This window comes from Bufo bufo, chromosome 5 (genome assembly GCF_905171765.1).
Source record: "Bufo bufo chromosome 5, aBufBuf1.1, whole genome shotgun sequence".
NCBI lineage: Eukaryota > Metazoa > Chordata > Amphibia > Anura > Bufonidae > Bufo > Bufo bufo.
The window spans coordinates 435,303,236-435,330,418 of NC_053393.1; the positions used below are offsets into that span (position 1 = coordinate 435,303,236).

Genomic DNA, 27,183 nt, shown 5'->3' on the forward strand with positions numbered 1-27,183 from the left:
AAAACTATCAGCCCACATCGCCACTCTGCCATTCCTAAACACTGGGACCCGATGGGGGGGCAGCACCTATCCCACATCCATGGCATATCCTAGTGATGTTATCAATGTCTGAGATGAGCCAAACCCTTCAAAACACACACAGTATGCAAAAGATATGCATGCAGTTTTTATGACTTTTTTTTGCATTAAAAAACACTAAAAATAATGCATGTAAAATAATTAAAATTGCACTAATATGTAAAAAGAAAAAAAAAACAATATATAGGTGAAAGCGTTTGAACAAGGAAGAGGAGTAGAATGCAGTTCCTCTAGAATACCAGGCAGGTTCAGAAGCAGCACATGAGTCCGTGTACCCCAATAGGTCGGAGCCCACAGGAGAGGACCTCTGAGGAGCTCTGTCCGGAGCCGTCCCCATGCAGCGCAGGTTACCTCAGGCTTCCGCATCCTTCCAGCCGTGCTGCCGTGCAGCTCCCCCCTGACACACGGTAAGTACACCACCTCAGCCCGGCGTCCTCACAGGGGCGGGGCGGGGGGCGGGAATGGACCATGTTCAGGGCTGGAGGGTGTGGAGCTCGGCACTTGCCTCTCAGCTCGTGGCTGCGGCGGGACAGGAGGACGTCCTGGCAGTAGAGGAGGACGGGGCTCACCCTCAGCGGCCACTTGTGAGTAGCAGCCTGCTTCTATGTGTGTGCATGTCACCCCTCTATAGAGAAACCAGGGTCCCTTCTCCTGTTCTGTTATCATTACACGGGGCTGCTGTATCCGGGACAGTTGTAGCAGAGCTGACTTCGTCACAGGTGTATGGACATGCTGCATTATCCTGACACACACAACTCGACAGATTCAGCTCTGCTTCATGGGTGCAGCCAGTCAGGGGCTATGGATCATCGCTGTTCATGTTGTCCTACCATTGACCATATGTCCTGTAGATAGGAGCCAGCCTTGGACAGTGAGGTCTCCTGGTTTCTGTAGATGTGTCCTAATCCCCATCATCCCTAAACTTTACTACCCACCTATTGGGACGATAGGAGCCGGCAGGCGTTCAGCTTTTAATAAAAAGTTCTAGTCGTCTATGGCGAGTGGTAACGTCACCGTGGCGGTCCTGGAGGGGAGAATTCCACAGGAGAATGATTCGCAGTAATACGTTTCTACTGTACAAGCCGTAGACCAGTCCTTGAGGTAGGTCCCCGGCCAGGACTACCATCATTAGCTTCTCCAGACCAGGGGCTGGTAATGAACTCATTACACGGACTTCACTTGATGATTTGATATACAGTAGAAGGCAGTATGTGTGATGTGGGACATTATAAACATGGAACAGGTGTGGCCAGAATGTCTAGATCCCTGATTGTAGTCTCCGCTCGGGCACTGCCAGGGCTGGGGGGGGTATTTGCTCAGCTGTAAAGGGTACATTGTAATCAATAGTAAAAGTTTGTTGATGTGCGGATCCCAGCATTGGACTCGCGCTGCTTAGTACGTGAGTCATTTGTGATTCACCCTGGTGCCCAGCAAGGTGGCAGAGCGACCTGCCGATTTATTACACCCACATAAGTGTGGCAGTGTACCACGCAATAAATGAGAGGCTATGAAAACCGTGCAAAAATGAATGCGTTACCTACAAAGCTGCACAGAAGAGTTATTTTCTAATTATCACATCGATTACAACCCCATTCAGATGAATCCAGAGGATTTTCGCTCACAGAAATAATCTGCTGCGTGCGAAGTAAGAAAGATCACTTCCAACCGATAGGTGTTCTTGCTGCTGGAGCAGATTTTTATCATTCATGATTCCAGCTTTTACTAGGAAACGACACAATCGCTGCGAGTACCTTACTATTGTCTAAAGAAATCCATCCATCATTTTTTTAGGTTACTTTATACTGTTTATGCCTTTTTCATGATGTGCTCTACTTGGGAATCCTACTTACCTGATCCCTGCCGCTGGGTTCCGGCTCCTTCTTCTGCAGCTCTCGGGTCTCTGCAGATCCAGTTTGATTGTTCTCAGGGAGACCTGAGACCTGCACCTGAGCCGGGGAGCAAAGGACCTGGTGGGGATGAGGTAAGTATGATTCCCTGCGCAGGTCCTGCCACGCTGAAGGGTCTCCCAGAGTTGAACGACCCCTTTAAGGTAAAGCCTTACTAGTATTGCAGTAAACAATGAGCAACCAGATCCACCACTAGCGTCGGCGATGTACACGGTACTCTACCAACACAGTCAGTCCACGGATAGGGATGAGTGAACTTGTATTTTCAAGTTTGGCGTACAAAGTTCGGGTTATCTAAGAATTTCGTTATGGGTTACACTATTATGGACCATGACTTATGCTCCGTGGTAGCGGAATTCTTAGATAACCCGAACCTTGTACGCTGAACTTGAAACCACAAGTTCGCCCACCATTACATATGGACCTCGGAGTCCACCATACAGGCACTTGTAGCTCTCCAGCCACCATGGTCTCTTGATGTGATGTCCTCACCACACGCGGACCTGTTCTCTGCTTTGGCGTTCTTGCAGGAGCTCGCTGTCCTACCACCCCCTGCTAAGGCACCATTCACACCACCGCTCGTTATTTCCGTTGTTCTGCTCCGTTAGAAAAGCAGAACCATGAAAATAAAGGAAGTGGCAGATCAGGCACATAACTGAAACCAACCGAGCCAAACAGACCCCATTTACTACCATGGGGTCCGTCCTTTTTTGGGTCTCCACTTTTCTAGCAAAGAAAAATGTCCCGCAGGCAGGACTTCTCTGTGTGCTCTTTTTGGCAGACTCTGTGAGGGAGATGTGAACATGCCTTGAGGGTGGGTCAGCGTGCTTCTGGATTACAGGACAGGAGACCGGGGGAACCACAGGAGAGAGCTGGAGAATTGTATAATTGTTTGTTCTCTCCTGTGGTTCCTCTGGTCTACTGTCCTGTCTTGTGTGGAAGTCTTGGCAGAGAGGACTCTGAGAGGAATCTTTTATGAAAAGCGTTCACAGGGGGCATGTGTTACAGCTGTATGCCAGTTTTCTTGTGTACAGAAGTTGCAAATTTTGTCGAAGGTGTGGTCGTGTGACAAAAATGCGCAATTGTAGCCTTTTCTGATGCTTTCGTCACTTTAGCAAGAAATGGACAGGCAGGAGCTCAGGGGCCCGAGTGATTGAACAACACATGCTCCTGGTTGGTGTAGATTTCAGTCTGGTGCACGGACAGCGGGAGATGTGACAAATGTATTAAAAGGCATCTCACCACAGTGCAGGGCAAATTAAGACTGGCATACGCAATGCCGGTCTTAAAGGGGTTGTTCATTTTTTCTACAGACCCACTCAGCATGGCCAGACCCACTGTAGTAACCCTAGTTATCTGATCCATCTCCATCACTGCCCCCCCCCAGCTCTGTAGGTCCCGGGTCAGAATCTGTCTGCAGTGGACATGTGTCACCCATGTGTGATATGGATGACATGGGGCAGTAATGGAACTGGAACCCATCACTGGGAATCAGGTAAGTATGATTGCCACTGTAGGTCTGTCCACCCTGGGGGGGGGGGGGGGGGGGTCTTTAGAAAAGGTGAACAACCCCTTTAATAAGTATCCCCCCTAGACTATACATCTTGAGACTGGCACATAAATTGACAGGTGGTCCCTGACTGGTTTCGTTTTACAGCCTCCTCAGGGTTTACCACCAGTGAACAGAATAAGAGGTTACACCCTCCTCATCACCCACAGTAATTACGATTTATAAATCACTGCATCTTACATGTCACTTATTTTCACCGAAATCAGTATTTTCATATGAAACAATTAAGATCTAAATCAATATTCAATCCATTTGGCGATTTGGTGTTCAACATGGAGATAAACTCTGTTTCCATACAAGACAGTGTAGTAATGCAGTTTCACCCTACAGAGTCCTACAATGTTTAACCCTTTAGGATCTTTATTATGTATTAGACAGAAATGTGTAGAACATAATATTTTTTATATTAGTAATGTGTCCACTAATTCTGATTTTCAGTAAACCAGGCCATGGCGGTAGGTGAGCTACGTCGGTGAACCACGTACAGATTGGGGCTCATTTAATATAGTGCCTGCCCCCTTTTTATTTTAGGCGTAAAAATGCTGTTTTAGAGCTCATGTACACGGCTGTTTTTGCACCGCTTGAATGGGTCCGCAATCCGGAAGGCACGGTGTGGAACGGAGGCACGGAAGCACTACGGTATGCTTCCGTGGGGTTTCTCTCCGTGCCTCCGAACTGCAAAAAAAAATAAAACATTGCGGTCCCCAATGCACAGAACCGCTGAGCATTCACTACAGAGAATGAAACTTTTTTGAAGGCATTTGCGCTAATTCAGAAGGTTTTTTTTTTAACATTTGTGCCTATTCTCCAATCTATTTATATAGTGTTTTGAGTGGAGAGTTGTGCTAAGTCACTCTTTCATTGAGACGTGCACCTACCTTCAGCTCACTTGAGCCACACTTTCTTGCGCATACTAGTTGGACCGGTCTTAGCGGATATGAACCTGTCATACTGATAAAGAACCACTAGAGGTCAGACTTATAGCAATATGCCTAGTCTAGTTCATGAAGTGCTGTGAGACTTTTGATAAATAGTCGGCAAAAGAAAGACCGATGACGCAAATACGCCTGACTAATCAAAAGCCTAAAAACAGGCAAGATTGATAAATGTGCCCCATTGTGTTTTGAAGTGTTTGCATTGTGGACTTTTAGTTTCCAGCTTCGAGGTCCATGGTATTGACTAACTAATAAAACCAGCTTAATATCTTGTCAGACTAGACATAGTGGTCATTTAACAATGTGTCAGTGTGGCAGAACTCATTGCTCGCCGTGCATCTAGGGCTCGTTCACACGAACGTGTGCTGCCAGTTTCCGTATTGCGGATCCGCAATACACGGGTACCATTTCATGGCCATTCTGCATCACATTTCAATGGGTCCGCAAATCCGGAGATGCGGAACGGAACACTACGGAAGCACTACGGAGTACTTTCTGGGGTTCCGTTCCGTGCTTCCGCACTGCAAAAAGATAGAGCATGTTCTATCTTTTTAGCGAGCGATCGCGGACCCATTCAAGTGAATGGGTCTGTGATCCCCATGCACCTGCCCCACGGACGGTGCCCGTGCATTGCGAACCTCAATTTGCGGTCCACAGCACAGGCACAGGCTTCACACGTTCGTGTGAACGAGCCCTTAGATGTCTGGTGGTGAACGCTTGTTTGGCCAACAGCTATTCCTGCCGACCATAGCTTAGCCGAGCGTGCGTATTTTCTTAAAGGGAGAGGGGAATAAGCCACTTCCAGACAACTCTTGCGGCAGCTTATCTCCAATAAGAGCAAAGGATCGGGCATGTTCAAATCCAACATGCCTAATCCTTCTTTCCATTAACAACTGGCATCAAGGAAGAGTCAGGACATCCCCAAAGAGATTAGATGTTCGGCCTGTCCCGCCCAGATCACTGGGTTCGGCTGACGTTCATCTGCTCTATACTGACACATTTTAGTTTACTTTCTAAAAGGTCTCGTCCAGAGCCCAGAACCCATATGAATATACCCTGATAGGTGTAATGGGGGGGGAGTTCCTCTGCTCAGAATCATCATTTCTTGATGGAGAGGAGTTACAAAGCATTTCTCACTCTGGTGGACCTGTCCTGCATTACACAGACATCCCATTCATTTGAATGGGCATTGTGTTAATAATGCCCCCTGTGATGGGGCTGCAGGAAACCCAGGCTTTTCCATAGATTATGTGTTGGGAGGAAAACGTTTGCCTGCTCGCTAGTGGAGGAGACCTCTGCTATTACATGCAGCAATCTCCTCCACAGCAGAGGAGCTATGCCATCGCTCATCCCCATGCTGTACAGTGGTTTGCTGGCGGCAGATCGTTATTAGACACCACGATCCTCTGCCTGCAAACGATAATTTTTTAACAAAAGATTTGGATTGCCTGATGAGCGAGCATTTGCTCATTCCTCGAGTAATCTGCGTCATTATACACAGCCAGATGATGCGAACGCTTGTTGGCGATTATCTGCCGAAAAATGGGGCAGTGTAATACAGGCTTTAGGGTCCCTGCAGAGAGACACTTTGAGATAAGCCCAGGGACTGTCCAAAAGAGAGAACCTCTTTAGAGGAACCTTTCAGCAGGTTCATGCCGTCCTGACTACAGGTTGCCCGATGACGACAACCATGTCCTACTCTAAAACAATGTTTGTTATTTTAAAATGTACCAGGCTTGTGGAGAAATGTGTGGTGGGTAGCCCCCCTCTGGCTTCTTACCACTCAGCTAAGCTTCCATGCTGACAGGTTCCCTGTATAGAGTTTGGTTATTAGATGCCATGCTTTGCTCACTAGTCGATCATCCTGTCCTTCAGCAATCCGTTGTGCTGTTTTGGAGAGGTTAGTACTTTTATGTTTATGCTAATGAGGTGTTTGGAGCACTGAGGGGCCGGTCTAGCCCCTTGAAGCACCACTTTACCTCTGCCTTTCCTCCTTATTCCGACTGATTGGCATGATTACTGTTCTGATGCCTGGCCCTGAAATCTCACACAGTGCATGCGCAGTAGATCTCATTCAGCTATCCCCGCTCCTGAGATCCAAACTGAGCATGTGCTGATTGAACTCTCGCTAGCACACACGTGAGATTTCAGGGCCAGAACAGTGAAAATGGTTGACCCTGTTAATTAGGCCACTTTCAAATCTGCGCTTTCCCTTTCCGCCGAAATTCTGTCATAGGATCTCAATAGCGGGGGGAGGGGGGGATGCTTCCGTTTTGTCCCCATTCATTGTCAATGGGGCAAAACTGAATGAAATGGAATGCAGCAGAATGCATACCGTTCCATTTGGTTGCGTCCCCATCGCAGACGACTGGATCCGTTCAGAATGGATGTATTATCATGATGGAAGTGTTTTTACTCATCCATGACTGATCCAGCAGAAACGCTGGTGTGAAAGTCGCCTTAGGGTACTTTCACACTGGCGTTTTTCTTTTCTGGCATAGAGTTCTGTCACAGAGGCTCTATACCGGAAAAGAACTGATCAGTTTTATCCCCATGCATTCTGAATGGAGAGCAATCCATTTAGGATGCATCAGGATGTCTTCAGTTCAGTCGTTTTGACTGATCAGGCAAAAGATAAAACCGTAGCATGCTACGGTTTTATCTCCGGCGAAAAAAACTGAAGACTTGCCTGAAGGACGGATCCGGCATTTTTCCCCATAGGAATGTATTAGAGCCGGATCCGTATTAGAGCGCATGCGCAGACCGGTAAAAATGTGAAAAAAAAATACAAGACGGATCCGTCTGTCCGCATGACAAGCGGAGAGACGGATCCGTACTTGCAATGCATTTGTGAGACGGGTCCGCATCCAGATCCGTCTCACAAATGCTTTCAGTCACATCAACTGCCCATCGGAACTGCCCGCCGGATCACACTGCCGCAAGTGTGAAAGTAGCCTTAGTGGGACAGAGTAGCTAAGGCAGGAATGCGGAGGTGATGTGGTGGTCTAAGGCTCCATTCACACGTCCGCAAATGGGTCCGCATTCATTTTCTATGGGGACGGAATGGATGCTGACCGCACACAGTGTGCTGTCAGCATCCGCATTTGCGGAGTGCGGCCCTGATCTTCAGCTCCGCAAAAGATAGAACTATTCTTGTCTGTCTTTAACTGTGAGCAATAGGACCTTTGATGACATTACTACACTGATCACATGATCCATCATCAAAGGTCCTATTGCTCACAGTTAAAGACAGAAGAGAAGCCAGGCTGCGCGAACAAGTGGATTAAGGTGAGTTAAAAAAATTATATATATTTTTTTTTTTTAACCCCCTCCAGCCCTATTTTACTTAGCATTCTGTATTCAGAGTGCTATTATTTTCCCTTATAACCATGTTATAAGGGAAAATAATAATGATCGGGTCCCCATTCCGATCGTCACCTAGCAACCGTGCGTGAAAATCGCACCGCATCCGCACTTGCTTGCGATTTTCACGCAACCCCATTCACTTGCCATTCATGCGTTGCGTGAAAAGCGCAGAATATAGAACATGCTGCGATTTTCACGCAACGCAGAAGTGATGCGTGAAAATCACTGCTCGTGTGCACAGCCCCATAGAAATGAATGGGTCATGATTCAGTGCGGGTGCAATACGTTCACCTCACGCATCGCATCCGCGCGGAATACTCGCCCGTGTGAAAGGGGCTTAAGTGTTGACTATGATCGTTCTAGCCCAGCTTTCCAAGAAACACATATAACAAAGAAAAAAAACTGATGAATAGACACGTCAGCAACTAATCAAAGGAGGACGACTAAAAGACTCCAGAGGGAAGTGCACATTATTTTACTGTCATGAGGATACAGGGTTTTGGCTTTGCAGCTTGTACAGCTGAAACGTGGCCAAAAACCATGTTAATTTTAGGCATGTACCGTTGCTGCGCATCACACAACAGCTAGAAGTACTTGCACTGAGAGATCTTATATCGCTGTGACTACATGTATAGGTTGTCAAATATCGTCACATTACAAATGCTACACAGATGATTTCCTTGGGGGTGTAAGTGGCACCTGACTACAGGTACATGCTGCTCTATAACATAGCGGGACCCATTTATCAAGATCGCCTGTTTTTGGCCATAAAATTTAACAGAATTTCATTTGTCTGTCTTTCTTTTGCCGAGAATTTATTAAACGTTGCACAACCTTTGATGAATTAGGGCTATATCAGATTAAGCGATCTAGCAGGCGATTGTTGGGAAAGAAGCATTCCGCTAGCAGAGGCGGCTGCTACTATTACATACAGCGATTTCCTCCACCGTATGGGCAGGAGCAATCATTAAGGCCCCTTTCACACGAGTGAGTTGTCCGCTCGGGGGCAATGCGTGACGCGAACGCATAAGGCCCCCTTCACGCGGGCGTGGGCCGGATGCGTTAAGGGTGCATTGCGGGAAACCCGCGCGAGTAGGCACGCAATTGCAGTCAGTTTTTGTCTGTGATTGCGTTCCGATGTTAAGTTTTTTTCCGCGCGAGTGCAATGCGTTTTGCACGTGCGTGAGAAAAAACTGAATGTGGTACCCAGACCCGAACCCGGACTTCTCCACTGAATTTCGGGTTTGGATTAGGAATTCTGTAGATTTTTATTATTTTCTATTATAACATGGTTATAATGGAAAATGATAGCATTCTTTAATACAGAATGCAAAGTGAAATGTCACTTGAGGGTTAAAAAATTATAAAAACATTTCTCACCTCATCCACTTGATGGCGCAGCCGGGATCCTCTTCTTTGTTTTTCTTGAAGGACCTGCAAAAGGATCTTCGCTGACATTATCGCACTCACCATGTGGTGAACACGGTGACGACAGCGAAGGTCCTTTTGCAGGTCCTTCAAGAAAAAGAAAGAAGACGATAACGGCTGCACGATCAAGTGGATGAGGTAAGTAATTTTTTTTATTATTTTTTAACCCTTAATGGACTTTTTACTTAGCATTCTGTATTAAAGAATGCTATTATTTTCCATTATAACCATGGTATAATGGAAAATAATAAAAATCTACAGAACACCTAATCCAAACCCGCACTTCAGTGAAGAAGTCCGGGTTCGGGTCTGGGTACCACATTAAGTTTTTTCTCATGCGCGTGTAAAACGCATTAAAACGCTTTGCACTCTTGCGGAAGAAACTGAACAATGCAATCGCAGACAAAACTGACTGAAATTGCATGCGCACTCGCGTGGTTTTCCCGCAATGCACCCTTAACGCATCCGGACCTCACCCGAAACGTGAAAAAGGCCTTACACTACAACGTCTTCGCTGACAATCGGCCAGTCTAATACAGGATTTAGACTAGGCGTATTGCTATTAGGGCTCTTTCACACCTGCGTTGTTGTGTTCCGGCATAGAGTTCCGTCGTCGGGGCTCTATGCCGGAAGAATCCTGATCAGGATTATCCTAATGCATTCTGAATGGAGAGAAATCCGTTCAGGATGCATCAGGATGTCTTCAGTTCCGGAACGGAACGTTTTTTGGCCGGAGAAAATACCGCAGCATGCTGCGCTTTTTGCTCCGGCCAAAAATCCGGAACACTTGCCGCAAGGCCGGATCCGGAATTAATGCCCATTGAAAGGCATTGATCCGGATCCGGCCTTAAGCTAAACGTCGTTTCGGCGCATTGCCGCATCCGACATTTAGCTTTTTCAGAGTGGTTACCATGGCTGCCGGGACGCTAAAGTCCTGGCAGCCATGGTAAAGTGTAATGGGGAGCGGGGAGCAGTGTACTTACCGTCCGTGCGCTCCAGAGTGACGTCAGGGCGCCCCAAGCGCATGGATCACGTCATCCATGCGCATGGGGCGCTCTGACGTCATTCTGGAGCGCCCGGGGAGCCGCACGGACTGTAAGTATACCGCTCCCCCGCTCCCCACTACTACTATGGCAACCAGGACTTTAATAGCGTCCTGGGTGCCATAGTAACACTGAACGCATTTGGAAGACGGTTCCGTCTTCAAATGCTTTCAGTACACTTGCGTTTTTCCGGATCCGGAGTGTAATTCCGGCAAGTGGAGTACACGCCGGATCCGGACAACGCAAGTGTGAAAGAGGCCTTAGTCTGACCTCTGGTGGTTGTTTTTCAGTTAGACTGGTTCATATTCATTTAGACTGGTCTTAATTTATGTGAGCATGAAAAATAGTGCATTTTGCGGAGAAAAGTCATGTCTCCAGAAAAGTGTGACTTTTAGTGCTAAAAGAAAGTTGCGCTTCACCACTGAATACAGTTGAAGAAAAGTACACAAGCCATGGAGTGGAGGAGAAATTAGACTGTTTTTGCGACAAATTAAGGCGCAAAAAAAGCAACGCCTACATAAATAGGAAAGTCGCAAAAGTTAGAAAACTTTACTGAATTAATCTAAAAAAATCTAAATAGGCAAATGAAGTGCAAATGGGTCCAAAACGGGCGCAATTTCAGTAGTAAATACTACAAAAAAAAAAGACTGTCTACAGCATTTTAGACAAAAAATAGGTGCAATTCAGTAAATGTGCCCCAGTGCCTTTAGCTTACATCACATTTTCATGGTGACGGGTTCCCTTTATCTAGCACCTGACTACAGGTACATGCTGCTCCTCTAAGGCCTCATGCACACGAACATATTTTCTTTCCGTGTCTGTTCCGTTTTGTTTGCGGACAGTATACGGAACCATTCATTTCAATGGGTCCGCCAAAAAAACTGAAGTTACTCCGTGTGCATTCAGTTTCCGTATGTCCGTATTTCAGTTCCGCAAAAAATAGAACATGTCCTATTATTGTCCGCATTATGGACAAGGACAGTACTGTTGTATTTGGGGCCAGCTGTTCCGGACGTCATCCGTATTTTTTGCGGACCGCAAATTACATATGGTCGTGTGCACTTATTTTGGTCAGTATTTTGCATCAGCGCTTGTAACACAAAACCAGGAGCGGATCCGAACCACCAATGATATAATATATCTTTCCATTTAACTTTTTCCATTCCTCAGGATAGGTCCTCAACATCAGATCATACGAGCGCTGCCTTCTCTTCACTGTTTTCCTGCTTCACTTGAAAGGAAGGAACCGTGCCATTGAAGTGAATGGGACGGCTGAGATGTAATTACACCTGCTCATCCCCGGCAGGGTCAACAGCGAGCAGGTAGATAGTGAAGAAAACACAGCAGTCGTACGAACGCTGCGTTCTTGTCATACAGCTGATCGGCGGGGGTCCCGGCAGTCGCCCCACCCCCTGCCGATCTGATATTGATGACCTATCCTCAGGACAGATCATCAATATAAAAAGCAGACACCCCCTTTAACAAATACTGATCACAATACTGCTGTATGAAAGTGAAGTAATTGTACATTACAGGGCAGCGATAGATACATAAGGGAGCTATCTGGGACGTCTAATTTACATTTACAAGAAAGCTGCTAATCTAAGTGCAGTGAAATAGTCTGCCAGCAGACACCATTACAGCGGAATTTCCAGAAGACCTTTGATGAAGAGTCTTAAAAAACGCTATTAATTCTTTCATGTTTGTAGCACAGGTAAGAAATATAAAAAAAATAAAAGGACTTTCCGTTATAGTAATTAGTGCTACTTGAGTCCCTCTGTGTTGCTGACGTTCACATTCAGCTAAGTATTATTTTTCTCCTTTTATATTATTTTGTACCCAAGCCTTTGTTGAAGCGATTTGTTATGTCGCCTAAAACCAGTAGGTTCTCCACGGATTTGCGTGCATCTGCAGTGTTTTACAGTACTAGCAAAGTGGAGGAGATTTTCTAAAAGCTCATCCACACGCTGTGAAAAAAATCTGCAGCGTGGATTTTAAGTCTGCCCTGTATGTCCGCACCCTCAGGGGTAATTGGGTAAACACACAAGGGGTATCCCAGGATATGCTTCTGCAGCCAGTGTCTGGCCTCAGCTATGACAACCTATATAGAGGCCTATGTTGCTGTAGGATGCCTTTTTGTTAATGAATGGTTAATTTTTTTTTTACATGGCATTTTGAGGCTCTGGTTTTGTATACTGCTTATAGTATGGGGAAACAAGTGAGTGAATTCTGACAATTATTGTTTTTTTGCAATTAATCTTATGTCATTAGCTAAACTATTTCCATCCCACAGGATATGCCATAAATGTCTGATAGGTGCGGGTCTCACCTACTGCACTTGGCCAGGAATGGAGAGTTAGTCACTAGGGATGAGCGAACTTCAAGTTTTGAAGTTCGGGTATGTTGTTAATTGTGTTACGAATTCCGTTACCACGGACCATAACGCAATTCAATGACGGAATGTATACATTCCGTCATAATAGAAGTCTATGGCCAGCCTAACAGATCCGTCCGGTTTCCATTATGCAGGAGAGACTTGAAGAAATGTAAAATAAATAAAATGTTTGAAAAAAAAAAATATATATATACATACATACACACACACACACACACACACACACACACACACACACACACACACACACACACACACACACACACACACACACACTTGACATCCCTGTGTCCTTAACAACACCCCTGAAATGTTAAATTAACACATTACTTAAAGGGGTTCTGCACTTTGTTTAAACTGATCTATCCTCTGGATAGATCATCAGCAAATAATCGGCGGGGGTCCGACACCCGGGGCCCCTGCCGAACAGCTATTTGAGAAGGCAGCGGCACTGCAACAGCGCCGCGGCCTTCTCACTGTTTACCGCAGGCCCGGTGACGTCATACTAGTATCAATGGCCTGGACGGGGCTAAGCTCCATTCGAGTGAACAGAGCTTAGCCACGCCCAGGCCATTGATACTAGTCGTGATGTCACTGGGCCAGCGGCCGCGGCGCTGCTGGAGCACCGCTGCCTTCTCAAACAGCTGATCGGCGGGGGTCCCGGGTGTCGGACCCCCGCCAATCATATGCTGCTGATCTATCCAGAGGATAGATCATCAGTTTAAACAAAGTGCAGAACCCCTTTAACCTACACGGTGAATGCCCTTGACAGAAGAATACAAAAGTTATGACTTTTGTAATGTAATAATAAAATAACAAAAAAATGCTTACTCATTAACCTCTTCCCTGTCCTGCCATTTCATATTTCTGTATACAGAAAGGTCAGGAGTGGGGACGGGTCCTTTCTGAGGCTCAAATAGGCCTGGTTATATTTTTATTATTATTATTTTATATATATATATATATATATATATATATATATATATATATATATATTTTTTTTTTTTATTTACTTTCCGCTGTCGGCCTACAATCTACAGTGAAAAAGAAATAACCTCATTGGACTAGACAGCAACTACCAAGACCCTGTCGACTGCCTTGTGCCGTTTTCTATTCCCAGGCAAGCAGCATTATTACAGAACATGGACTTCTCGTACACGTCCATAGGAAGTAACTGTACAGACTAATCACCAAACACAAGCAATGTTTCCTCACCTCCAGTCACATGAATATTTAGCAGCTTCCTTTTCTTTGAGGCATTACCTGACTACTAGGTAGATGAGCTTCTGAGAGCGCATTCTTCCTCAACTTCTCCTTTAATGTGTAATCTCATAAGGAGCTGACTAAAACCTGACGTGCGTGTCAAAAAGTGTTCTTCTAGACTTCATCCGAAAGTCCTCACAGACTTTACTGTGTCAGGCATATGACAGTAGTGGTTTACTTAGTGGTATGCATACAGATGAGAGGGGTAGCAGAAACTGCCGTAGGTAGTGCTGAGAACCCAAAACCCATTCTGCCAGTAACCGTAAAACCGCTCTCACACCCCTACCTCTGGTATCAGGACACACACAGCAGTGCCACAGATACAAGAAAATGATACATGGTTTTCAAAAGTTTTACTAAATAAAAAAAATCTGGAAAGTGTGGCGTGCATTTGTATTCAGCCCCCCTGAGTCAATACTTTGTAGGACCACCTTTTGCTGCAATTACAGCTGCAAGTCTTTGGGGTATGTCACTACGAGCTTTGCACAGCTAGTGGCTGACCCTTTTGCCCATTCTTTTTTGCAAAATAGCTTGTCACAGATTCCCAATGGGATTCAGGTCTGGACTTTGACTGGGCCATTCTAACACATGAATATGTTTTGATCTAAACCACTCCATTGTAGCTCTGGCTATGAACCTCCGCCCCAGTCTCAGGTCTTTTGCAGCCTATACCAGGTTTTCCTCCAGGATTGACTTGTATTTAGCTTCATCCATGTTCCCATCAAATCTGACCAGCTTCCCTGTCCCTGCTGAAGAAAGCATCCCCACAGCATGATTCTGCTGCCACCACCATGTTTTACAATGGCGATGATGTTTTCAGGGTGATGTGCAGTATTAGGCTACTTTCACATTAGCGTTTTTTGCGGATCCATCATGGATCTGCAAAAAACACTTCCGTTACAATAATACAACCACATGCATCCGTCATGAACGCATCCGGTTGTATTATGTCTTCTATAGCCATGACGGATCCGTCATGAACACCATTGAAAGTCAGTGGGGGACTGATCGGTTTTCTATTGCGTCAGAGAAAACGGATCCGTCCCCATTGACTTACATTGTGTGCCAGGATGGTTTGGCTCCACTTCATCAGGCGGACAGCAAAACGCTGCAGTGTACATCTGCGAGCTGCCGGAAGTCCACCTGGCCCCATTCACTATAATGGGGAGCGGCGTAGATCTGGCCGCAGCACAGCACGCAGCAGTTTTAGCCTCTCAGCATACAGTATTTGCAGTGCTGCAGCCGGATCTAAGCCACTACAAATTATAGTTATGGGGCCGGGCAGACTAACGGATGTGCACTGTAGTTACTGATCCGGCAGGCTGTTCCCCTGTCAGAACAGAGCAGGTGTGAAAGTAGCCTAAGAAACCTCTGAGGCCTTCACATAACAGCTGTAGTTAGAATGAGAATACAGTACTCACAGGTAGACTCTATTTCCTAATTAGGTGACTTCTGACAGCAGTTAGTCACACTGGATTTTATTTAGGGGTATCAGAGTAAAGGGGGCTGAATACAAATGCCTTATTGTACTAAGCATTCTGTATTAAGAATGCTATTATTTTCCCTTATAACCATGTTATAAGGGAAAATAATACAATCTACAGAACACCTAACCCAAACCCGAACTTCTGTGAAGTTTCCCAGTAGGATCTGTGGCAAGTCTGTCCCAGTTAACCCCTTAACTGTAAAACTACAAAACAAGTTCAAATTCACTGGATATTATATCACTACTTGATTTGCATTTACATATTGTTATACAGTCCTTTTAGACTCTCTGTAGATAATTTGACCACAGGTCACTAGCAGGTGACATTAAAAAGTAGAAGATTTCCACTGCTCACCAAATGTGGAACATGAATCTCAGGTGGCTAAGGGTCACCAGGAGGGTAGTGTTTTTTTCCACGTTGTAAGCTGAACATTTGTAATGTTTTAATAACATCTTCTGATAGATGCTGAAAGCTTCTCTAGGGGAATTGACCCCCAAAAGGCTTATATTCAAGACCAGTGTTTGTTGGCTGAATCTTAAAGGGACACATCCAGCAATTTTTTTTTTTTTTTCCAGCACATATTAACTAACTTCTTCCAGCTGAAGTCATTTTGGCCCTAATGCTGGAGCCCCATTTTACAAGTCACTTTGTGGTGATACATTTGGAATGCTTTTATTTATCCAGGCAATTCTGAGAAGGTTTTTTTTCCTGACACATACAACCTGAGATTTAGGGCTCGTTCACACGAACGTTTTTTGCGTTCCGTATACGGATTCTACGGGTCCGCCAAAAAAAAATGGAATGTACTCCGTGAGCATTCAGTTTCCATATGTCCGCATTTCCATTCCGCTACATTTTGAGTCTTGTCCTATTATTGTCCACAAATCAGGTTCTGTGGCTCCATTCAAGTCAATGGGTCTGCAAAAAAAAACAGAATACATACGGAAATACATCCGTATGTTTTCCGTATCCGTTCCGTTTTTGCGGAACCATCTATTGAAAATGTTATGCCCAGCCCAATTTTTTCTATGTAATTACTGTATATGCCATACAGAAAAAACGGAACGGAAAAATGGAACAGAAACGGTAACACAACGGAAACAAAAAACGGAACAACGGATCCTTGAAAAACGGTCCGCAAAACACTGAAAAAGCCATACGGTCGTGTGAGCAAGCCCTTATAGAAATCCTTTATAAAATGTGCAATTTTAAGATTTTTATTTTTTTTCCTTTTAAGACATACAGTCATAGTTCTCAGCATAAGTTCCCATAATTTTCGAAGCATACTTTTTTTTTTTTGTGCGGTTTTAAAAAGGCTTATACGTTTAGAAAATAAAATTATCAAAACCTATTTTTTACAGACCAGTTCAGTTCTGAAATGGCTTTGAGAGTTTTTGTAGACTTTATTAAAGGGGTTTCCGGGATTTATATATTGATTGCCTGTCACCAGGATAGGTCATCAATATCTGATCAGTGGGGGCCGACTACTGGACCCCCCCCACGATCAACTATATATGAAGAGGCCTCAGCGCCTTTTGCCTAGACCGTGTGACACCGGGTTCATCGGTTGCATTGGCTAGGTGCAGCTCAGCCCCATTCAAGTGAATTTTTTAAGAGCCAATAACATTTATTTTTTGTTGACTGAGCTATGTAAAGACTTTTTGCCTTGTTTTCATGGACAAGCTGTAGTTTTTATTGGTGTTCTTTTGGGGTAGATATGTCTTTTTGCAGTAAATGACTGGTAATCACGATGTAAAATTATGTTGCTTACACCTCTTTCACATCTGCTTTAGCAGTGCACTGTCCACCCGCCTCATTGACTATAATGGGATTCGGCGGAGATCTGTCCAATACCCAGAAATTTTACCAGGTAGCGGCCGAATCCCATTGAAGTCAATGGGGCCGGCAGGCATTGAGGTTACATCTGGCTATGTCAGAACCAGAGAACTCCTGCATGCTGTTCTCTGCTGGAAAAGCCTGACTGAGATCTTAATGCAGATGTGAAAGAGGCCATAGTGGGAAGGGGTTAACAAGCTAAATGCGACTATTCTGTGTATTCTATGTATTTTATAAAAATGGGTGGATGGTTTCTGGATATAATTTGGATATGTCACTGTGTATTTTACTTCCCGTCCAAAGTCTTTAACTTACTCTTTGCCATGCTAAGAGTCCAAAAAAACAAACCGTCCCACCTAATTCTCTGAGTCAAGCCATCATTCCTCATCTAGACCTATCGAGAATAACAGAGCTGACATAGTATTGTCCTAATTCTACACCTATTATAATGAGGATTACCCTTCCCCTCACTGCAGCAATAAACTAATAATGGAATACTTATCTGTATAGGAGGGCTTATCATTTGTGCTGAAAGATACAGAAGGACAGCATTGTTTTATTTACTGGTAATTTTCAATGGTATAATACTGCCAAAATAAAGGAGATAAAAGATCCCAAAAAAATATAAAAATTCTTCCGTAAATATTGAGTTAAAAATGCCATTTAAATGGGTTTTCTGGGTTTAGAGCTGAACCCGGACATAACCCCTTCTTCACCCAGGCAGCCCCTCTGAGTGGAGCATCGGAGTATTTCATGCTCCGATGCTCTCTCTTGCCGTGCGCTGAATTGCGCAGGGCAAAGGGTTTTTCAGCAGATCTGGTGACGTACCGGGTCTATTTATGGAAATACAAGGCGGAGGCTTCCACCTAGCATTGTGCCCAGTGACATCGCTGGCACTAGTGGGCGGGCATTAGTGCTGTCCTAGCCTCTGCCTTGCAGTGTAATAATATAATCAAAACAGCGCTTTCCCTGCGTGATGCAGCGCAGGGCAAGGGAGAGAATCGGAGCATGAAATCCTCCATTGCTCTACTTACAGGGGCCTGGGTGAAGAAGGGGATATGTCCTGGTTCAGCTCTGAACCCGGGCAACCCCTTTAACAAAGTCCCCAGAAGCCCTGCTGGATGGGCATATTGCTGTGAGACAGAGTTCTTGGCAAGAACAGTCAGTTATAAACTGCCCCTGAGCACCGTATGGTAGTATTATGTGTTCACCGGAATGGAATATTGTTTAGATTTTGTCATGTGTTCCTGGCAATTCCAGGTTTGCATTACAGTGGGTTTGGCCATTTTGAGTTTTTAAAGAGGTTTTCATCACCATGTTTATCGGTCACATGGCCTAGGTGCAGCTCAGCCCCTTAGATGGGAATGGGGCTGAGCAGGATAGCAGGCACAGCTACTATGTACGGTGCTGTGCTTGGAGAGCAGAGAGAAGGCTGTGGCCCTCACAGGAGCATCGGCAAGGGTCCCGGCTATTGGATCCTCTCCAATAAGATACTGAGGACCTATCCAGAGGATAAGTCATCAGTATATAAGTCTCAGAAAACCCTTAAGCTAAAAATGTAGCATTTTACAGAGGGGAACAGTGGTTGTCTACTTTAAGCCTCATTCACACATTAGAGTTTTGGTCTGTGATTTCCATCAGTGAGTGTGAGCAAAAAACAGGAGTGGAGCCTCCACAGACATAAGTTATAAGGGTAAGATCTGCTCCTGTTCGGTGTTTAGAGCCGCACCTGGTTTTGGCTCAAAATCGCTAATGGAAATCACTGATGTGTGAATGAGGCATTATCTGTAGGTTGTAAATGTGATATGTACATACAAGTCCTCTTCAAATACTGCAGCAGAAAAACTGAACAGGTTAACATGCAGCACAAAAAGTACAGTATAAGGCCTCTTTCACACTGGAGTGTGCGGCCTGTTGCCGTATTGCGGCCCGCAATACACGGGCGCCGTTCCGTGGGCATTCCGCATCACTGGTGCTGACCCATTCACTTGAATGGGTCCGGAGATGCGGAACAGAAGCACGGAACGGAAGCACTACGGAGTGCTTCCGTGGGGTTTCCTTCCGTTCCGCAAAAAGATAGAACATGTCCTATCTTTTTGCGCAACAGCAGGATCGCGGACCCGGCAGGATCGCTATCCCATGGACTGTGCTCATGCATTGCGGCCCGCATTTTGCAGGCCGCAGCGCGACCACGGGCGCCAGTGTGAAAGAGGCCTAATACCAATTAAATTCCATAAATTAGAATACTGAAACTTGTATTTTACCAGATCTGGCTCAACATGGGAGCATGGGAGGATTTTCTGAATATCGCCTTTTGTAATGAATTGGAGCGATTTTGCTTTTTATTATTAAAGGACTTGGCTTTCATTTATGTCAGGACTGTTTAATAGAAGTCTACCTCCCCTGGTGTCTCCATTAGCTCACACCACAATCAATCTCATTAATGATGTCGACACAAGACGTCTTAAAGATTAGCTGAGAAGCGTTAGATAAAATGGTAACATTCATTCCATTCAGAATGCAATTGAAGATATAAAACATAGCAAATTAATGGTGTGGAGGAATGTGAATCACAGTCCTAGAAGCAGAAACTTTTAAAACCGCCTAAGAGCTTGATGTCCTGAAAGTGTACCATTGTTTTTAATCTAATGATTTGCTATGAATAATTTGAGAAAGCATTTAACATGTACGTGTCGTACTAATACATTATTTCTATGCATATTTTGGAGCAAAGATGGTAAAAACCTTGGAAAAACTCAAATAGAAAATGAAGGTTCATGTTTTTGCAGACATGTTAATAGATTTTTGTAAATATTTCACATTTAATTATCTCCAATTCCGAGTGGTGACAACTTGTACTTGAAGGGATAGAAAGAAACAATTGTGTGGTGGCAGATTGCTCCTTGAATTGCAATAGCAAAGCTACACAAGGATACTTTCTGTATTATAGTCAGGGCTCATTCAGACGACCGTATGAATGGGTCAGCATCCGTTCTGCAATTTTGTACACACTGTGTGCTGTCTGCAGCCCCGCAAGAAAGATAGAGCAAGTCCTATTCTTTTCTGCAATCGTGGACAAGAATAGTCCTTTCTATCATAGTGCCAGCCATGTGCAGTTTGCAAAATGCATAACACACGTGGCCGGTATCCGTGTTTTGCGGATCTGTAGTTTGCAGACCGCAAAACAATACGGCCGTTTGAATGGGCCCTAATACTAAGCCTTTTTTGAATACCTATTGTACGTGTAAGGCTAACGGAAAAACCACAACACCTCTCAAAGTCCATAGAATTTCTACCTTAGGCCTCATGCACACGACCGCGGATCCGCAGAAAACGGAAGCCGCACGTGTTGCCTTCCGCAATTTGCGGAACGGAACAGGCGCTGGCAATATAAATGCCTTTTCTTGTCCGTAAAGCGCGGACAAGAATAGGACATGTTATATTTTTTTTGCGGGGCCGCGGAACAGAGCCACGGATGCGGACAGCACACGGAGTGCTGTCCGCATCTTTTGCGGCCCCATTGAAGTGAATGGGTCCGCATCCGAGCCGCCAAAACGGCGGCTTGGATGCAGACTCAAACAACGGTCGTGTGCATGAGGCCTTAGGCTGCATGCGCATGACCATGTGCAGTCCGCAAAACACAGCCCTTCTGTTGGCCACATCTCCTGGACTGACCGCTACCCCTCTGACCCGAACTCACTGCACCATAATGATTTGTAATGCAGTGAGTTCCTATCTTACCGTATTCTATTGTACTGTACTCATATTATTATGTGAGGTCAGTACAATAGACCTGTGGTCAGATAGGAACTCACTGCAGCATAAATCACTATGATGCAGTGAGTTTGTAGTAGAAGAGTCGCTGTCAATCTAGGAGATGTGACCGGCACACGGGCCCTTTCTCCTAGACCGAACAGTCGTGTGCATGTGGCCTTAGGCTGTTTTCACACAGTGCACATTTGGTTAGTATTTTTCATCTGTATATGCCAAAACCAGGAGTGGAACTTAAAGGGTACCTAAGTTTTCAAAAAAGGTTTGCATAATGGCTGTGCTTCTTTGTGCAATGATAACTGTAAAGGAACCGTTATGTTTGGGCTTCCCTTAAAGGGCTTCTCCAGGAAAATGAAAATACTTAAATATTACTTTATTATAAATATATTCCCAAATACCTTTGATTAGTTATAATTGCTCTTTGCTCCCCAGACAAAATCATTAGGAGAAATAAAATGGCCGCTGTCCTATTAGGACACACAAAACCTACCCTAATCACACAGCAGGACAAGTCACTTCACAACACTGGGGTAAAGAGCTGCCTCATCCCCCTCTCCTACTTGTCAGGGATTATGATCCTGAATACAGCCAGTATAACTAATGAAAGGTATTTGGGAATATATTAATAGTAAAGTAATATTTAAGTATTTTCATTTTCTTAATCCCCAGAGAACCCCTTTAAGTCTCTTTCAGCTATATTATTCCCCGTTTCAGCTGCACATCACAAGTGGTGTCGCTCAGGAGTGGGTGCCTCCCTTCTGCCAGTGCTGTATGCAGTAACCTCACTTTCCTTACTTCCCACTTATTTTTTTCTTCTAGGGAACTCAAAAAGATAATAAGGAGGAATAAATCGCAGTTACAGAAAAGTAGGAGGCTCCTGTGATGTTTAGAAGCAGTTTTATGAGGAAAAGAACTTCTTCTAAACATCACAGGAGCCTCCTACTTTTCTGTAACTGTGATTTATTCTTCCTGTATCTCGGCTAGCTCTGACAAGCCCCAACTTCCTCTCAGCCATTTTATGAGTCTCTAATTACTAGTGGGGGGAAAATGCCCCTGCGTCTTAGAGTGAATACTAATGAAGCGCTTCCATTTTGGAAGCGCTTCATTAGTACCGGAGGACTGGGAAGATGTGAAGGATCTGTACTCACCGCTCCCTGGTCCTCCGCTCGGCTGTCCGCTGTGCAGGGCTGCGCACCATGTGACCTCACTGTGTGCAGCCTTCACAGCTGGCAGCCGAGAACCAGGAAGAAGAGAGAGAGAGCGCTGGTGGTGAGGATCGGCGGCGTCCATGGGGGGCTGATCTGAGCTTTGATTAACATTGGAGGTCTGATTATGGCTGTGAGCTGAGGTCTGATTAACATTGGGGGTCTGATTGCTGGTCTGACCTGAGGTGTAAAATATTTTTTTTCTTATTATCCTCCTCTAAAACCTAGGTTCGTCTTATGGGCCAGTGCGTCTTATAGGATGAAAAATACGGTAGGTGGAAGGGAGTCCCCTAGTGGCCATGACTTTACAGCCGATCCCACCGATCACAAGAAGGGGTTCCCCCCAACCCTTCCAAGCCCCACGAAATGAACAGAACGGCAGGTCGAGAATGTGAACTGCAGCTCCACTCATCTCTATGGGAGTTGGGCAATGTTCTTGGCTGTCTCTGGAACTCCCATAAAGATGAATGGAGCTGCAGTGCGCATGCTCGACCTGACAATCTGTTCATTTCTGTGGACTCTGAGGAGTAGGCTGTACCTGTTCTCATAATCAGTGGGGATCTCAGCGGTAAGACCCCCACTTATCCAATAGTATTCCCCTACCATTAGGATAGGGGATATCTTTTAACAACCAGAATGGCCATTAAAACAGACTCGGCGCATAAGGCTGGGTTCACATATGCGCCATGAACTCCGGCAGTCTGTTCTGGAGGAGGAACAGACTGCCGGAGTTCACTGTATCTGGCATAGCTGGATACCACCATACTCCACCGGATCCCCATTCACTGTAAAGGGATCCAGCCACTTTTCGGCATATATGCCGGCTTTCTGCCAGACAAAAAAATGTTGCATGTAGCAATTTTTGTCTCGCTAATAGATGGCATGTACGCTGGCTACAGTGAGCGGATTACAGTGCCCGAGTTCACAATGCAGATGTGACCCTGGACGGAGCTGACCATACCCATAGACTATAATGGTGTCTATTTGGTTTCCATTCGGTAGTCCACTTTATTAGCAGAGAAAAAAGTCCTGCATGCAGGAATCTGTGATAGAGGCCCTGAACCAGACCCCTGATGCCATGCCTCCCAAGTATCCCTCTTTTGGAAGGACTCTCCCTCTGTCCCTCTTTGACTCTTAAATGTCACTCTTTTTGACGAGGGGAATTAATGCATAAATGTGCATCAATAAATTTACAAAATTGCTCCTTACTAAGGTGCCTGTGCGGTCTACCTGTATATTATACCCTAACTTCATTATTTGGTGCAATTTAGACCTTCAAATATCTATAATCCAATGATTTATGAGCTAATATTTAAATGAATGTTGAAGGGCAAGAAAAGGAATTGTCTCAGGAGCTCCACATGGTTTAAAAAAATAAACTTATACTCCCCTAACCGATCCCCAGCTACTGCATTTCTGACAGTCGCTAATTATTCTATGGGAGGAGTTAGTGTACTTTCACACCGGCGTTTTGGCTTTCTGTTTGTGAAATCCGTTCAGGGCTCTCACAAGAGGTCCAAAAGGGATCAGATTTGGCCTTAATGGATTCTGAATAGATAAGGATCCGCTCAGAATGCATCAGTTTGGCTTAGTTTGTCTCTGTTCCGTCTCCACCTCGCTTTGGTGTCCGTCTGATGAAATTGAGCCAAACGGACACACAATGTAAGTCAACAGGGACGGATCCGTTTTCTATGACGCAATAGAAAACGGATCCGTCCACCATTGACTTTCAATGGTGTTCAAGACGGATCCGTTTGGCTATGTTAAAGATAATACAAACGGATCCGTTCTGAACGGATGCAGACGTTTGTATTATCTGAACGGATCCGTCTGTGCAGATCCATGACTGATCCGCACCAAACGCGAGTGTGAAAGTAGCCTTAGAGGTGTGGCCTAGTATGAAAAAAATGCCACAATGCGCACTCTATATATTGTCCCTCTTTGCCAATTTCAAAAGTTGGGAGGTATGCTGATGCAGATACGATACAAACAAACCCTAATACTGATCAGTCTAACTGATACATAGGCTTTTTTTTTTTTTTTTTTTTTACTGGATGGGAAAGGGCAGATGTCTTCACTTTTCCATCCAACAAAAAATAAATAAAAAAACGAATACAACTTTTTCAATTGCAATAAGGCAAAAAAAATACTTGAAAGTAGCAGGAGGATCAGTTATGCCTCATTCACACGTCAGTGTTCGGTCAGTGATTTCCATTAGTGATTGTGAGCTAAAACCAGGAGCGGCTCTAAACACAGAACAGGTGCGGATCTTTCCCTTATACCTTATGTCTGTGTAGGATCCACTCCTGGTTTTGGCTCACAATCACTGATGGAAATCACTGACCAAACACTGATGTGTGAATGAGGCATTATACTGATTGTGTATGATATCAGTTTAATTGACTTGCTTAAAACAAAAAGGAGAAAACAATGAAACATGAGTGCCATCCCACTGACACACCCCGTGTCCAAAAATTCCACCTATCATGGGTCAATTGCTTTTGTTCTAGGTTAAAATGGTAAAACTGGATCAGTTTAAAAAAAAAAATTGGATCTAGTTTCTCTTCAAATTGATCTTGTGCCTTTAAATAAATGTAATGTGAAAGAGGCCTACAAATGTAGACTACAGACTAATTATGCACTTTTTAAAGATGTTCACACAGAATTTTTTGACAGCTGAATTTGGTGCAGATATCACACCAATAAATGTCAGACGACCACGCAGAAACCATCTCTCCGTGACCGTTTTCAATCCAAGTGATGCTTTTCCTGCTGCATGTCTGAAACCACTTCTTGGAAAAAATGCAAAAATCCGCAGCACTCACCAGTGTGGAAAATCAAGTGGTGATTTATTCACAAGTCAGCATGGTAAAAGCGACGTTTCGACCTTCATCGGTCTTTCTCAAGCAATGAAACAAGTTATCAAACATGTGCCTTATATAATGCAAACGTGGATGGGGATATCCCTCCCCCAAGTGGGATGGTACACCAGGAATTATATACCTAATATATCTTCACATATACATAAAAAGGGGTTATACCCAATCCAAAACAGCGTGGTGTTAAAACATTCAATACAGTGTATGATCTAATGTAACTTTAGAGATACCTCATATGCAGAGATCGTGTCTCTGAAGTCCCGCTCCAAGTCCATATAGTTCCTAGAAAGAGTGCAAAGTGCATGCGGCCGCGTCTGCCATCAGCCAATAGAAAAAATGCCCCTGTGACGTCAGCTGTTGCCAATGTCCGGGGAAGCAGAAAAACTCCGCTTCACGGCACTGCATCCAGCTGAAAGTGTCGCATGGGGATGACGTCAGTGGTTGCCATGGGGACGCGGACGCACACAGAACAAATTGTGAGCCATCCGTGTCGCCAGGCAACCTCCCAGAACTGTCTCTAAGTGGCTCAGAAATAGGGGTAAGTGGGGGGAGGCCCAATTATGTACTTTTATCAATCCTCTGGTGTTTGGAGAGGGTTTATTTGGGAACCCAGTCATTAATTAGATCACTGGTTCCAGACCAAAAAGACCCTCGAAACTATATGTGGTTCCTCCAGAGCGAACGCCGATTTCACTCAGTTATGCGCCCCTGTGAATACACCACATACCCATACATGCTTCCCCTTCCAATGGTGACCATGTCCCATCCGTACCGCCAGATGGGACACACGTCCTCAGTCAGGAGATCACGGTCGTGAAAACTGTCTCCCAAACCGATCATTAGTGAATTACACCAGCCCCGGTGACAGACCACGGCCGTCCACTCACACATCAGGATACACTCAGAGAATTTAGGCTATGGAATTAGACTCACCCCCCCACAGGCCGAAACTGGTCACCACATATAATAAATAAGTAGAAGGCTGAACTGCATGACTATGGAGGCATCCGAAGAGGAAATGGTGTGGAGCATGGAGGCCTTCAGGGAGACCATTCCTGAAAAAAGAGGGTTAAATGTATATAAAAATCGTGTAACCCATAGAACATAGGTTTAAACATAAACAATCACAACAAAGGCATTGTTGGGCACAGAACTTAGTTACAAAAAATAATAAAAAGCTCATCTATGCAAAGGAAGAAGCGACAATTGTGGATTCCTCATAGAAAGACCCCTAAATTAAAGTCTATGTTGAGACCCTTGGGCTCAAGCGTATTAAGTCTATAGATCCATTTCAATTCCGATTTCTTGAGGAGGGTTTCTCGATCTCCTCCCCTCCGTAAGTGTTACACTCCATCTATAATCTGGAACCTCAATTGTGATACATTATGTCCAGACTTATGAAAATGTTCCGGTACCGGAAGATCCAAGGCTTCTTTGCTGATCTTTGACTTGTGCTGTGTTAATCTCTTTTTGACCTCCTGTGTGGTTTCCCCCACATATAGGAGTCCGCAGGGACACTGAAGTATATAAATTACATAGGATGAATTACATGTATAAAACTGTCTAATCTCATATCTTTTTACTGTATGGGGATGCACAAAAGTTTTTCCTTTTATCATGCTGTTGCAGTGGCAACAGCCCAGGCATGGATAGCAACCCGTTGTTCTTTTTTGTTGCTGTATATCAGGGGTCTATCAGCATGTACCAATCTATCCCTAACATTAGGGTCTCTTTTATGAAAAAAGGGGAGGATTTGGGAACGCCTGGGCAAGGAGTTTCCAGTTTTTCCTAATCACTGTGGCAACCTGTTTACTCAACATTGTATATCGGGAGACAAAAGGGATTCTACATTTTGCTTTTGAGCTGTCCTTGCTTTCCTCAAGTAATGTTTGCCTTTTCGTCCTGAGGGCCCTATCCTGATGTTTATTAGTCAGTTGTGGGGGGTAACCTCTATTGATGAATTTTTGATTCATTTCTTGTAATCTAGTTTCTACCCTCCCCTCATCACTCACAATTCTAC

The 27,183-nt window shown here is 44.7% G+C and overlaps 1 protein-coding gene across 2 annotated transcripts in view; it reads left to right on the forward strand.

Annotated features, from left to right (window-relative positions):
• Positions 1-590: 590 nt before the first annotated feature.
• The window catches only part of KCNG2 (potassium voltage-gated channel modifier subfamily G member 2), a 249,301-nt gene continuing 222,708 nt past the window's right edge, over positions 591-27,183 (forward strand). The window contains exon 1 of one of the 2 annotated variants that reach the window (XM_040433507.1): positions 591-662. The gene's annotated coding sequence lies outside the window, so the exon portion shown is untranslated. The remainder of the gene's footprint in view (positions 663-27,183) is intronic. The other variant, XM_040433508.1, reaches the window with a different exon arrangement.